The 15,456-nt window shown below is 33.1% G+C and overlaps 1 protein-coding gene across 3 annotated transcripts in view; it reads left to right on the forward strand.

Moving 5' to 3' along the window:
- The window catches only part of Vav (Vav guanine nucleotide exchange factor), a 257,307-nt gene that overhangs the window by 170,120 nt on the left and 71,731 nt on the right, over positions 1-15,456 (forward strand). Inside the window, exon 16 of one of the 3 annotated variants that reach the window (XR_010952944.1) lies at positions 4,241-4,259. The exons of 1 other annotated variant lie outside the window; for it this stretch is intronic. The gene's annotated coding sequence lies outside the window, so the exon portion shown is untranslated. Of the gene's footprint in view, positions 1-2,991; positions 3,557-4,240; positions 4,260-15,456 lie in introns of those variants that run through there. One more of the 3 variants, XR_010952943.1, reaches the window with a different exon arrangement.

The following is a 15,456-nucleotide window of genomic DNA, read 5'->3' on the forward strand; positions in this document are numbered from 1 at the left end:
CGGGAGGCTCTGATTCTTTTTGTGTTCCCCGTCAGCTCTTCGAGGGCTGCAGAGTTTGGTTGATGTAGATTTGCTTTCGTTTTAGTAGTTGGTTAGTAGATTAGTGGAAGTGAAAAAAAAAATTTTTTTTTGTGAGAAAAACGAATGTTTTTCGTTTTTTTTGTACAATTTTTGGTAGTTGCTCTATTGTAGTTATTGTAGGGGACAGAAAAAAATAAAAATAATGGAATTTTTAGTTATGGTGGTAGTGTGTGTTAGTAATTGTTAATGGTTTTGCTGTAATGTAATATTTTTGTTTTCGCTGTAATATCGTGATTTTTATCAAAAGTATTTTTTTTTTCTTCTTTGTATCGAATTTTCTAGTATTTTGAATTTTTCTTGTACATATCATTTGAGTTTCTTGTATATATAGCATTTATTGTTTTCTTTTTTTTTTGTGTGCTGCATAGTAATATCTGGTTTTCTTATAATTTGAATATTTTAATATTTTAATATTTTTTTGTATTACTCGTAAGGCTCGCGAGCTTCTCGACATTTCATTTAATCGTTTCATTGGCTGTTTTATATAGAGGTTATGATTTCTTGATTTCTTCTGGAGCACAAGCGAAAATGTCCACAAAACCACAAGTAAAAAACACCGAAAAGTATAGAATACTGGAAATGCAGCGACTGAATTGAAAGTCGAGAAGCTCGCGAGATTTACGAGTACTTCGAGATACGAGAATCTCGCTAGAAGTCGAGTTCTCCATTTCTCGGGTCTCGCAAATCTCGCTTGTGTTCGAGAAGAAATCGTAAGCTCTAATGCGTACGTTCTTCCTTGAACTAAAAAACATTTTTTGAATGATGAAAAATCAAAATTCGAGTTTTTCTTTTGAGTTCATTGTGGAAGGCAAAACCTTCACCGTTCAACTTTCTTTCAAAGCGGCGCCAGCGACAAAACGACGCACAAATCGAATGTAACCTGGCCTTCAGAATAAACAAACGCCCACTGTGTTACTTCACTAACACTAGCTAAATTGACACCTTCGTTAAAAAATATATTTTCATTTCTTTCAAAAATTTTCTATAGTTCTGTCTCTTCTTCACAATTCATTTCTTTATTTTTTAGTTTATCTAATATTTTATTTTCACTTTCACTAAGTTTTTATACACGAACTAACTTGTAGTTTTTCAATTACTTTCGCAACTCCTTTGAGGAATGCAATGGGAAATTCGAAAGTACTTTTTCCATTCCTTGTCATGTAACTGAAGAAATTTCGATAACATTTCCCATTCCTTTCGAAAGTACTTGGAAAGATGTTACAATTGTGCAGTTTTTTTTTTAAATTACAAACAAAAATTTTTTTGTAATTGACCCTCCAAAAAACAAAACTACTTTTGATATTTTTTTGGGGGAATTGAAATGCAATCAATTGCTTTGCTGTGCAGAGCAGGAATTGATTAATTTTTCCAATTACTGAGGAATGTAATGCGTTATGTAATGGAATTGATTTTACCCAATCTGGCGACAATGTGCGCAATTTCATGGTGATGTTATAGAATTCTTTGCCGTGTAAAATGTTATAGCATATGGGGTGATTTGATTAGAAATATGATTACGATTTGGCACGTGTATAATAAAAATTACGCAAACAATACAAAGAAATTCGTTTTCCTTTTCATAATATATAGTGGAAATTAATTCAAATTTATTTAGTTTCATATGGCAACTGTGCCTGGTTACAAGTATTTAGGACCAGGAAATAGCATTTATTTGGGGGAGCCAAACAACGAAGCAGATCTTATTGCACAAATTCATGATTTGGAGTATACTTTAGCTACATCTTCAGAGGAAATACACAAAGCTGATTTAAATGGAATAAAAAGATTTCATGCAATAACAAATCCACTTGATTTGGGTAGAGTACTTGGGAAATATGGATTAAGTGGAAAATATGGATTAGAAACATTAATTGGAAATGTATATCCTGGTGAAAACATGAAAAGATCGCAAATAAATATTGGCCTAATTTTATATAAAGAACGGCAACAAAAAGTTTATGAAAAATATCAAGAATTAAAAAGATTAGGACAAATATCAGATTTAAAACAATTTTATAAAACTGAATACTATAAAGAAATAATAGAAGATTATAAAATAGGTGGTGAAAGTTATAAAAAAATAAAATTACAATTTGAAAAAGATTCTGGAGATGGAATTGAAAGGCCTTTAGGAGCGGATGATTTACCATCAACTTCGGGTTTACAGAGACGACCCACCAGTCCCGGAGGTAGAAACGACAGCAATCGTGCCGATCCTGTTACTTCAGAACCATCTAGTGAATCTGACTTCGATTTCGATTAGTTCTTTGCTAATCTTGATACTTCTCTTGCTGATTCTGATAACGCCGCTTTGCCACAAGAATCGAGTATGGATATATCACAATCAAGTTGTGGTAGCGGACCGAATATAGGATCTCGTGGTGAGAATTCGGCGGCGACGGCGTCATTATCAACAAATGGAGGAAATAATTTCTCTCCATTCAGGAAGTGCCTCTAAATTGGAATTTAGTAAGAGCAGAATTTTACATAGTTATGGATTATCTAGTTATCACTAGATGTAGTGATGTAGATCTGAGTAGATAGTGTAGATCTGAGTCAATATGCAATAGGCTTGAATGTTGATTTTTATGGAGAAAATGCTAAATGCGGTGGCGATGCTACGAAACCAATGATATCAACTAATATTGCAACTTTAAGCATCTTTAGTGCTAATAATTGATAAATATTATGTATCTGAATCATCTTGTTCAATGGCAGTATCTAGATCAATTTCAGAATATTTTTTTATACATTTAAATAAAGAAGTAAATCCTGATGCTGTTAAAATGAAAGATTATCAAATAAATGAAAGTGGTGTAGCTCATTTAGATAGAAAATTGCATAAATTTCTAATAAATTCAGTAACTAATCAGCCTATATTTGAATATAATTATAATGTTCGTTCTGGAGAAATTGCAAGGTCTAAAGATCATTATGTTCCTCAAACAAGAAGGCGAGAAATTGCAAGGTCTAAAGATCATTATGTTCCTGAAACAAGAGGGCCAACTTTTACATACGAATAAATATCGCGGATCGATATGGTTCTTCAGAAAATATAAAACCAAGTAGAGGGAGATTTGGATTAGGAAGGAAACGAGGAGATACACCAGTTTTGATAAATCATTTAGATACAACATGTGCAAAACAAATTAAAAATTATGGATCATTTAATGTACATTCGGGATGTAGTTCTTTTGTTGGATATTAGATTAGCAGCAACACCACTGTACCTTGAATCCTTCAAATGAAGATACAAATTTTTTAAATTCATTTGCATATTAGAGAGTCGAATGTGGATGTACAACTACATTTAATTATGATTCAGCATTTAAAAGGGTGAATTAATAAGTTGGCCAAGGGAGCTAACATTTTCGGAAAATGGAAATTATCTTTATACAAATGGTCAAACATATTTGGGACAGACAACAAAGGCGATGGGCAATGTTACAAATATGAAAGATGTATTAGCTGGATACGAAATTATACATACAATGAATAAGAAATAAATAAAGTTTATTTTTATTACAAAATACATTTTTTATTTTAATTTTATATTAAATACAAAATAAATGTTGTAATAAAAATGAACTTTATTTATTTCTTTTTAATTTTAATTTTATATTAAATACAAAATAAATTTTGTAATAAAAATAAACATTATTTATTTCTTTTTAATTGTGTGTATTGAGCCCTTGATTTTGAAAGTGGTATAAGTCAAAAATTTTAAAAATCTAGTTTATCAACTGTATCATATTAAATCCTAATAAAATACTATAATCTAAAGAGATTAGCAGTGTGCCATGAAAATTATCTTGATAAAATGTGTTTATTTTTTCGTTGGTAAACAAAATACAGTTACTGTTTATTTTTGATAGTGGTATAAGTCAGCCTGTTCACACTACGGACTCAGTCTATGTGAGGTCCTCATGGACCGGCCAGTTCAACCTAACCAGCCTGTTCACAAAGTTTGGCAAAATAATTAGTAATTTTGTCATGTCTTCAGATAGCAGGTCAGGTATGATCAATAGACTGGGTCGATACAAATCAATTATAGTTAATTGTAGACACTATAGATGAAGAAGTATAAGTAATGCTCCCAAGAAATGGAAACGAATAAGACTAATATCGTCTTCGGATGAATCACTTCATACTTTAAAAGTGAATTCGGAACCCTTAAAAATGGGAGAAAGCAACATGAAATCAAGAAAGAGGACACGAAATCAATTTTATTATACACAAAATATAAGAAAAAGGACGAGAAATAGTGGAGAGGAATATGAAACAAAAAAGTCTAAGCATGTCAGTGGTAAACTTTTCGAAAATAAAGTTTGCTTTTGTTCCAAAAAATGTGTAAATGGAATCGGATATTAAGAGAGGAAAGCTAATTTTGATTTTTTTTTTGGAAATTAGCAAGTTTCGAAAAGCAGAATTTGTTTCAGTATGGTTTGGTTTGAAAACAAATTATGAAGGATATATGAGAAAATGTAGTTTTAAGTTTCATCTAAATGTACGGAATTTCTGTTTCTGTTTTTTTTTTTGATACTTTCAAAATATCTAACGGAAGATTAAGCCGTGTATTAAATGCTAAAACACCTGGAACGGATGGTCGTGGCAAAATGGCTGGTTCATCTAGAAAAATAGATGAAGAAAAAATTAAAGTGGTACGAGGACATATTCTGAGTTCTCCAGCATTTGAGAGTCATTACACGAGATCACATCACACTTCAGGTCGAAAGTATCTAAGTGCTGACTTAGATGTTCGAAAAAAGTATGAGCTGTATGTGAAAAAATGTGATGAAAATAATACATAACGTGTCAAGGAGTGCTCTTACAGGAAAATATTCAATACGGAGTTCAACTTAAATTTTCATACTCCTCGAAAAGACACGTACCAAAAATGCGATTCGTTAAAGCTAAAAATTAAGCATTCAGTAATGAAGAAGAGGAGTTGCATCATATGGAAATTCATGATTCACATCTTAACAGTGCCGAACAAGCTAGAAAAGGTTTAACAAATGGCATGCGAAAACCAAAAGATAACCCGAGAGAATATTACGGATTCACATTTGATCTACAGAAAGCACTTTCTTATCTAAAACTTTCTGTTTCAGCAGCTTATTATAAGCGCAACATGTATGTATACAATTTAGGGTTTCAAAATTTCCACAATGAAAATGCTAAAATGTATGCATGGGATGAGACAATCGCCTCAAGAGGATCACAGGCAGTTACGTCCTGCATCTTAAAGCACATTTGTGACATTACTACTCAAAAGCATGTCATAGCTTACAGTGATGCCTGCTCAGGACAAAATCGTAACATTAATATAGCTTTAATTTGGTTAAACATTTTTCCAACTGCACCCTATCCAGCATATTTACAAACACAAAGAGCCCCATCGAGATCCTACAAGAAAATAATGTTGTGTGTGAAATCAGTTGCATGGGAAACAAAAAAGTTAACGAAAATTGCAACCGGGTATATTTTGGGACCACAAAGCGAAATTTGAGCGTACGACTAAGAGAACACGAAGCTGACATACAGAAGAAAAAGAACAACACTGCGTTATCACAACACATAACATCAACTGCACATACAACTGATCTCGCGAATACCACAATAATAGACAAAAACAAAAAGTTTAACACTTAAAAAGAGTATTTGGAAACAGCACTTGAAGGGTGTAAATTTAAGTCCAAAAGGGTGTAATAGGAATACTCCCAATAGGTGTAGTTTTAACTCTAAATAGGTGATATAAATAGTCCCAATAGGTGTAGTTTTGACTCCAAAAAGTGCTGAAAAAGGTTAAAACAGCTCTATATATGTATGTGTAAAAACTTCCAGAATCTCCCAAAAAATGTATATAAAACCAAAAATATTTTGTTATTTAGTAAAAGTGAGAATCAATTAATTACACAAGTAAAAATGACTTGTTATTGTCAGCATTTGACTTTGTAATAGTTTAAAACTTAAAGTATTCTTAAGCGCACTATTTACACAAAAAGTACATCATTTCTTATTATATAGATATTAGAATTCATATGATAGCACTCATAAGGCTTGTTAAATTTCAGATCGTCAAACGGTATAAAAATAGTTTCTTCCAAAGAAGCCAGCTCGTATACATTAAGAGTATCATTAAAAAGTTTGGTGTTATAACATTGAAGATAAAATATTATTCTACTATTGATAATATAAATGGCTTTAACTGTCCAAATAAAAGAACTTCGTTTTCTTTTCTTAAAAATAACATGAATCCTGTTCTATAATGGAATCCGTATTTATATTCAATCCATGTTGAAGAAAATAATTTATATATGTTTCATATTCTGGTAAAATCATAGAAAGACCAAGGGCGACATTTTCGTCTACGTCAGAGCAGTTTATAATTATTTTCATCCCTACTGATATTTGGTTTATTAAAGCACCTTTCCACAAAATACTCATTTTGATTTGATACTTTTTGGCCAGAGATTTACATATATTTTGAAAATTGTTTGTGAGTTTTGCATATTTTAGAATTTCACGGTGTTTAGCCTCATACCGCATGGCCCATGTATGAACAACAGGGCCTAACTTTCTGATAACTGATGGGTAGTGCATTAAAAAGTGGTGTTTAGGCAATAATTGTGTTTCGTATTGTTCTAAAATGCATTTAATATGTTCATTAATGGCGTATTTTAATACGTCGATATCTTTTTTATAAATAATTGGAGACATGACAATATTAACAATTTTCAATAATGAGGTTATCCCTTTCCATAAAGTTGGAAAATGCAAGTGCATGTCAAAAAATATTAATGGGATATGTACCATGAGGCATACATTTTGAGAAGCAGTTAGCCCTATGGAGGTTTTTGATTTTTTTAGCACTATCTTGGGGGGGGGAACTACTGACCTATACAAAAATCCAAAATTAAATTTTTGTATTTTATTATTTATATCATCAATGGAAAGAATTTTTCTTTCAACTAGTTTCTCAAAAAAGTGTTTTAAAATAAAAGGAACAGCGCCCTCCAAAACATCATGCATTACATTTTTTCGATACAGACGTAAAAAAGTAAACAAATGAATTCTGGTATTTCTTTTATACCTTTTGATGTTTCTGGGTCATATCTATTTGGATGTGCATTTGAAGAAAACACTTCGTCATAGTCTTCTCTTTTTCTTAAAAGCGCAGAATTTTCATCCAACATGTAGGCGGCTTCTTCTCGAGTTACGGTACAGAATTGGCAGTAATGCGTTGCCCTAAAAGAAGTAACAAAGCCTAGACATGTATTCGCTCCTAAGTTGTCATGCGATATGGAAACGATAGTGCCTTTTACATTAATCCCATTAACATCAATACCGTTCCTTTCAAGAAGTGCTATATCTTTTACAATTGGACGAAGAACGTCATTGAAGGTAACATTTTAATTCTTTAAGTTTGCGCAATTGAAAAGTGCCAGCAAGTGGATATTCTCCAACTTTGAATTATATTGATATGGTAAATTTCTAATTGTAAAATAAAGCGCACCGATTTTATGAATACTCTTTTTACTGCCTAGTGGATTGACAACTTCAAAATCGTCATACAAAATTTGGATTTGTAAAGCGTTTGCATTTTGTTGAAAAAAGCTTGACAAGGCGAAACTATCAGAACAGCAGAAACCCTCTAGTAAATCTACACTGCACTTATGTTATTGCTAAAGTACAATTTTGTAAACAATTCATTTTTAAAAAGGTTTTCAATGTTTTTAATATCGGAATGTATTGAAAGTGCTGTTGAACAAAAGCTCTTGCTAAAGAATTACTACGCCTTTTCTTTTTCATTATCCAGCGTCCTCCTAATGAGCGAGGTTCGGGTTGTATAAAATATGCAGATTGCGAGATCATGTTCTCTCGTTTATACTTGTTTGAGAATTTACTTACCTGACTTTTATAAGACGCTCTAAATAAATTGCTATTCTCTTCGAAACGGCTCATCTGTATTTCCGTGTGTGCATTTAAAATATAGCACTCAAATTCTTTTAAGCCTTCGAAAAATGTGTTTTCGAAGAGTTGCATTATTCTGCTTTCACTGGCTTCAGTATTACAATTAATGTTCAGCTGTTCACAAAATAATGACAAGTGCGGATATGGTACATGATTTTCTATTGATATGGTCGGGATTTCTATATCTGAGCAATGCGAATTTGATAAAGCGTTCGAAGCAATGTGAATTTCTAAATCTTGCTTTTCCTCACAAACAATTTTTGTGTTTGAATCAATGCAGTTTTCTCTGCAAACAATTTCCGTACCTTTAAAAACACCACATTGTTGAGAATGTCGGCATAGGGAGTTAAATGTACAAAAAGTACTTTTACAATGTTCATAAGATACACACTGCAGCTGTAAACCATGCCTTTCAGGGAGACAATATTGTTACATAAAAAACAAAAAAAAACAAATTAAATGTTTTAATAATTATGTTATGATTTTTTTTAAATTACTGATCGCTGCGAATAAATTTTGTTTCTCAAGTACCCGATTAGAACACTTAGCTTTGGGTTGAGCTTTGTAAATGAACTTTTGAAAAAAATTTCAAAAAGTTTGACAATGCAGGGTCAAATTCAATGTGGAACACATAAAACGATTTAAAATATAAGTCAAATACTTCAACAAAAGTATATCCTATAGGTTCATGTAAAGCTTTACCATCAATTAAAATAAAATACTGAACTATTTCTTTCTTGTTTTTCCAGATGCCACTATAGTTGAATTTATCTGAAAAAAAATTTGAAGAAAAACGCACCATAAATAAAAAAGTTTGGAATATTTCGTTCCCTCGCCCACTTCCCGGAAAAAAAATCGTCTTTTTATTTTTCCTAAACCTGCTCGTGGTAATAACAAACAAACCCCCAACAATTTTACTATCGCACTCACATTATGGAAAGTTATAAATTTGTTCACTGCTATCTCAAAGTTGAATCTTTGTTTCTTGTTCTGTACCGAGCGAACTGTATATGAAGGTAGTAGCCTCAGCAGGTTTAAAAACTGTTTAATTTCTATAAACCAATCTGAAAATAAAACTTGAATTATAGTTTTTTGCATACACTTCTTACAGGAAAATGTGGACCTGATATTACAACGCTTCCAACCGTCTCTTTCAAAACCTCTTCTGTGAATTTGATATAATTTCGCCGGAAGTAATTAGGCTGTTGGCTATTGTACGATTATAACGCAGTTCAAAATCAAAAGAAGTCTGCAAAGTATTATAAGTTAGTTATTAAAATCATTTTCAAATATTTTGTTGCATACTAGGGAGGGATCAAAACGAAAAATAGGAAACGCCTTCAAAACATCAAGATGTTTGGTGCAATATTGCACTCTCTCGGACAATGTTGACTTTAGTTTTTGTTTAATTTCTTCCGAATTTCCATCAACAACACATGTTTGGAAGTAACTTATATCGAATTGTTCAGATATGCTGTTAGGTCCCTCTGCGTTCCATTCATTTAAACTTTCATTAAGATTTCTGCGTCTTTTTCTATTAATGTGTTTGAATTTTGAAACCAGGTATCCTGAATTGTCCGCAGGATTGTAAAATAGTTCCTATGGGAAAACTCATAGTGGTACGGTTAAAATAAAAAAAAGACGCACTTACTATTCCTCCTATTTTGCTGGTACTGCATTTGTAAAACGGAATATTGTCAACAATTGCCTTGGCAAGAGCAATTTTTTCTTCTCGAGTGGGATAATTTCACAGTTTTTGCGCAAAAAGTTTACGGCTTCACGTACTAATATACGCCGTGAAGAATCATTTAATGTTTTCCTTAGGTTGTATTCCTCAATAACGTAACCATCATCACCTTCCTTAATAAAGTTTAATAATGCCTATGAAGATAATACATTATTGTCACTGTGCATGTACATATATGTAGTACCATTTTTATATGCGAAGGGCAGAATGACAATGAAAATGCATATTCTGCACTCAGGATCATTTTCCGCACTTACCTCTTTCCCAATTGTTTGTAAATTTGAACTTGGCACCTCAGCAATCACATTTTTTTCTACTACGCCTGTGTCAAAGAGTTCCAGGAAAAAATACAAACAACTTGTAAACTGATTAATTGTGTCCATTAATTGGGTTTCATCTACAGGAACTTTATCACGGTCCAGCAATTTGATAGTGTTATTGTACGGGATATCAAATTTTGAGCAAGCTGTAATAAACATTTAATATAATTAACCCTAGGACTTAAACCCAAGTACAGGTGTGGCCAGTAGCTACTTTGGAGTGATGTAGCTCCTAGGAAAACGAAGTAAATCTACGTCGATTGGTGTCTTATTTGTCATGCTAGGTCCATGCATTGATGAGATATAAGCTTTCAAAGTTGACATCTACGACTCTTATACCCGGGTACAGGTGTGGCCAGTAGCTTTTTTCTCGTTTTTTTCTCATTTTTTGAAGGAAAAAAATTTTTATTTATTATTTTCTTTATAAAATATTATTTTATTGATTATTTATTATAACTAAATATGCAAACAAATTTAAATTATTCAATTGTCTTCATTATTTTCACAAATATTACATGTAAATGTATTTGAAGAATGCTGTGTGCATATTGGGCGCTGACATATTCTGCACATGTTACGCGTTCGTCTTCTGTGTTGGTCGTGGATGTAGCAGAGAAAACAGCTTCCAACCTGCTGTTTCTTTGGTTTTGCACCAGCAGCTGCAGACGTTGATGGCCTATTGTCAGCACTTCCTTGCAAGGCCGTATTTATGAAACTCGCGACTGCAATTTTTGTGTTGAAGTTCCGCATCACTTGCTGATTTACCGACCGCTCTTCAATTATGGGCATAGACAGTTCCTTGGCGAGCTGGCAAAGAAATCTCTTACGCTTCGCATTGGTGCATCTGATGTTGGGATTATTCTCATAATATATGATGTACGCTGCCAATGCCGTCAAATCAATCATATTGAAGAATAGGGACAACGCCAACGCTTTGTCATCTCCAAGCAATTGGTCCATCACGTCCACTCCTCCTTTTGTATTGTTATAAAACTCGATCATTTCTGGTTTGCGGCTTTCGCCAATGTGATCATCGTCATGAATTGATGATAGTTATATAACTGCCTTGTTTTTTTCGGCACATAGGAGCAAATGGATATGTTGGGCCTAAAACCGAATGTACTTGACCTCTCTGCACGATCTTTGTGTGCCAACATCTTTGGTATGTAGGGCTTATTTTTCCGCCAACTGCCGTCAAATTCATGGATGACAAGCTTTCCAGTAGATTTAGGGATGTAAAAAAATTGTCCATCGTTATATTTCGGCCGGTTCCATGAAAGCGGCTTACTAAATCCTTGACCACGCGTTCACCCTGGTTAGTTTCCCGTCCCGTAGGTGCTTGGCCAGTATACATTTGTCCATGCAGTGAATATGCGTTTTGGCATCACATACCCACCACTCTTTGATGCCATATTTTGCCGGTTTCGATGGGATGTATTGCGTGAAACGGGTGCGGCCACGATATGGAAAGAGCTGCTCGTCTACCGTTAGATATTCACTTGGCTTATATGACTGCTCAAAGTTGTAGTTCATCATGATTCACAGCTCGGATATTGGTGCAGCTTTGTCAGTTACCAAACGTTGTGCCCGTGTGTTGCCATCTTCAAACCTTATAAACCGCAGTATGGCCTGAAAGCGGTTAATGCCCATTGACGCACGATATAATGGACAATTTTCCACCGACCACAAGTCCGGCGCACATTCGGCATTGCTGCGGTTAGCGCCAGTCATAATAAGCAGCCCAATGAACGCATGCATTTCGCTCAAAGTAACCTTCTTCCATGTTTTTGATTCCGCCTCTGGATGTTTTGCGTTTAATTCCGCATATGTAGCTTCTGCTTTTTTGTTGGTGTAGCGTACTATAATATCCACCATTTCCGGAGTCATAAAACATTTATATGTATTGACTATTGACAGCATAGTAGTTGATCTTGCGGGCCCACTTCGCTGTCGCAAAATATTTTGTTGCCTAGTTTGGCGTGCAAGTCGTGGCTGTGAGCTCCATATGGTGTGTTGTACGGCTTCGCTAGCCGCACTATCAAACTCACCCTCGATCGTATGCCCATTGCTCTGGGAGGAATTCTACCCGTGGAGGGCGCCGTCTCCATATCGTTGCCATTGTGTATACGCTGATTAAATTTGCCTTATCTTGGCGGACGCCTGCGGTAAACTTTCCAGTACATTAAAACTCAACACTTTACTTTTTTGTAAATTACAATATTTGTTTTATTAAATATTTTTCCGACTGTTTAAAACTGCGTGTCTTTATGCGTGTCCAAAATTGTAATGTGATGGCGGTGAAACATGAAAAATGCCGATGTCACTCTTGCATGTCGTTTTTCATGTTTCACCCCACATATATCTTATTCTTTCTTACATACTATATTACAATGGGTCATGCCATAATGTGTTATGTTATATTCATTTTATGTGTAACATTCACAATTAAATATTATTGTGAGCAACAATGTTGAGATGTTGCCAGATGATTATTAAAAAGTTAATTTGGGGGATTTTATCCTCACATCACCCTTTTTGGGGAAAAGAAGAATTGACAAAGTGATCAATTTTGTCACATTCTTCTTTGGCCATAACTTATAAAAATTGTTGCGAACAAACGAATATATTTATATTAGGGTGTACCTCCCCTTTTTAATTCGTTGGTTCGGAACCATTTTTATTACTGATTATTACAAATGAATGAATTTGATTTTAATTTATTAAATTATGTTGTTTGTTCTTCTTTTTGTTGTGGATATTTACATTTTAATATATTTTAAATTTGTTAAAGTTTTACGTTTTTAATCTTTGCTGCTTTTGAAATATGTCTTTTTTTTCTGTTTTTTTTTTTTGTTTGAACTTAAGAAATACGAACAATTTTCATGAAATAGGTTTTTTTTGAATATACAAAATGTGTGTTATTTTACTTGTTTTTTTTTTTTTTATTAACAATTTTTAAGCCTTCGTGGCTGCTTAAATTCTAGTAAGAAAATTTTGGATTTGTTTTTTTTTTCAAATTTAAAGTAAAAATATTGAAGTAATGTTAGTTTACTTTACTTAGGCGATTTTTATGTACCACTTTTTCTTTGTTTTTGACTTCATCGAAAATAGTTACGTTGGGTTCGTTAATTTTGGTTATGATGAACGGACCTTGATAAATATTTTCGTGTTTATGATGTGGTTCTTTTTGTAAAAGCACTCTATCTCCGATTTTTACAATTAAAGGTCGTGCCGTTTTATCGTACAAATTTTTACTTTGTAATTTATTTTTGTTAATTAGGTTTTGTGCCATTTTGTACGTTTTCTGCATCCTAAACTTAACTTCTTTGGCATAGTTTTCGACGTTATAGATCGGGTCAATTTTTTCTTTTGTTAATTCATTAGGCAAAGTTGCCTTTTTTCCAAAAACTAACTCGTAAGGCGAAAATTGATTGTCGAAAACTGTGCTACTGGTAGTGTTGTGTAGGAAGGTAAAATATTTTAAATAAACATCCCAATCAGAAAAATTGTCTTTTAGATATGCACGTAAGTATTCATTAAACACTCTATGATTACGTTCAATCGTGCCAACAGTTTCATGATGGTATGCAGTTGAAAAATTATGTTGGATATTTAAAAGTTTAGTTAATTCTTCAAATAATTCGTTTTTAAATTCAGTACCTAAATCTGATTTTATGGCAATCATTGTGCCGTAAGTTAAAATGAATCCTTCAAAAATAGCTGAAGCGATTGTTTTTGCCGATTTGTCCGGTACAGCGACTGTTACCAGATATTTAGTCATGTCGCAAATCATGGTAAGTGCGAACTTGTTACCATATTTGGACTCAGGTAGGGGTCCTATTGTGTCAATTACTAGTATATCAAATGGTTTACAAGGAGTTGGTGTTAAAACAAGTTTTTCTTTTGTTTTAGGTTTAACCTTGTTTAAGAGACAATCCTTACAATTTTTGATATATTTCGATATATCGCGAGTCATGTTCTTCCAATAAAATTTTGTTCGCAATTTTGCGTAAAGTCTTTTCATTCCGCAATGTCCACCGGAAATGGGATCATTATGGTAAATTTTCATAAGTTTTAATTTTGTATCTTCATCTGTTACTGTCTCCACTGGATCTGTTAGTATAATTTCTAATGATTTTAAAATTTTATTTCCAATATTTTTGAAATTCGTAATAGTATAATGTTCGAACATAATATCGTTTTTAGGCCATTCAATCTGCTTAATTTTGCGTTTGCCGGCTTCTGATTCAAGCCTCGAAAATAATTTCTCTAAAGTCATTATTTCGTTAACAAGCTCAAAACTAAGTAACTCGAGTTTCTTATGTTTAATATGCGCAAAAATTCTTAAATTTGTTGTTTTATTATTTTTATCGTACGTAATTGCCGATCTTATTCGTGGGACTTTTTTCGAAAAATTGAATGAAAATTTGTCGTAGACATGTAAAGTAAGTTGTTTTTCGTCGTTTTTGTCTGTTTTCCTATGTAGATTTTTGTCGATTGCCTTTTTCGTCATGGCTCTTGTCTGTACTGCCAAAATTTGTTTATTAGCTTCTTTAATCTCATCGATTGTTATACGCGATAGTGCATCAGCACAAACGTTTGATTTACCTTTTATATATACAATAGTAAAGTTATATTCAGATAGTTCCAGTCTTATTCTTGAAAGTTTTGAAGATGGGTCTTTCATTTTGAATAAGTATACTAGAGGTCTATGGTCTGATTTTACAATGAAATGGGTACCATACACATATGGTCGAAATTGCTTGATTGCAAAGTAAATAGCTAAAAGCTCTAATTCTATAATAGGTTTTTTCTGTTCTGCTTTATTAAATGCTTTAGAAGCGAAACAAATTGGTAAATCACTACCTTGCTGTTCTTGACTCAAAATAGCGCCACATCCAGTTGTGGAAGCATCAACTGTAATAATGAATTGTTTAGTAAAATCTGGATATTGAAGTAATTTTGGTGAAAGTAACGCTGCTTTCAAAGATAAAAATGCTCTTTCGCACTCAACATCCCATACAAATTCAACTCTTTTTCTGCTTAATCGATTTAAAGGCGCTGCCAGAGACGCAAAATTAGGTATAAACCGTCTGTAATAGTTTGCAAACGCGACGAATCGTCGTACCGCGTCTTTGTCAGTCGGTTTTGTATATTTTTTAATTGCGTTTATCTTAGAGTCGTCTGGCAACAAACCTTTGGCTGAACATTTATGACCTAAAAATGTAACTTCTGGTCGTAAAAAGTTGCATTTATTTGGGTTAAGTTTGAGGTTAAAAGATCTACAAGTATCGAAGACTTTTGAAATATTTTTAATGTGGTGTGCTTCGCTAC

Source organism: Eurosta solidaginis, chromosome 4 (genome assembly GCF_040869045.1).
Source record: "Eurosta solidaginis isolate ZX-2024a chromosome 4, ASM4086904v1, whole genome shotgun sequence".
NCBI classification, from domain to species: domain Eukaryota; kingdom Metazoa; phylum Arthropoda; class Insecta; order Diptera; family Tephritidae; genus Eurosta; species Eurosta solidaginis.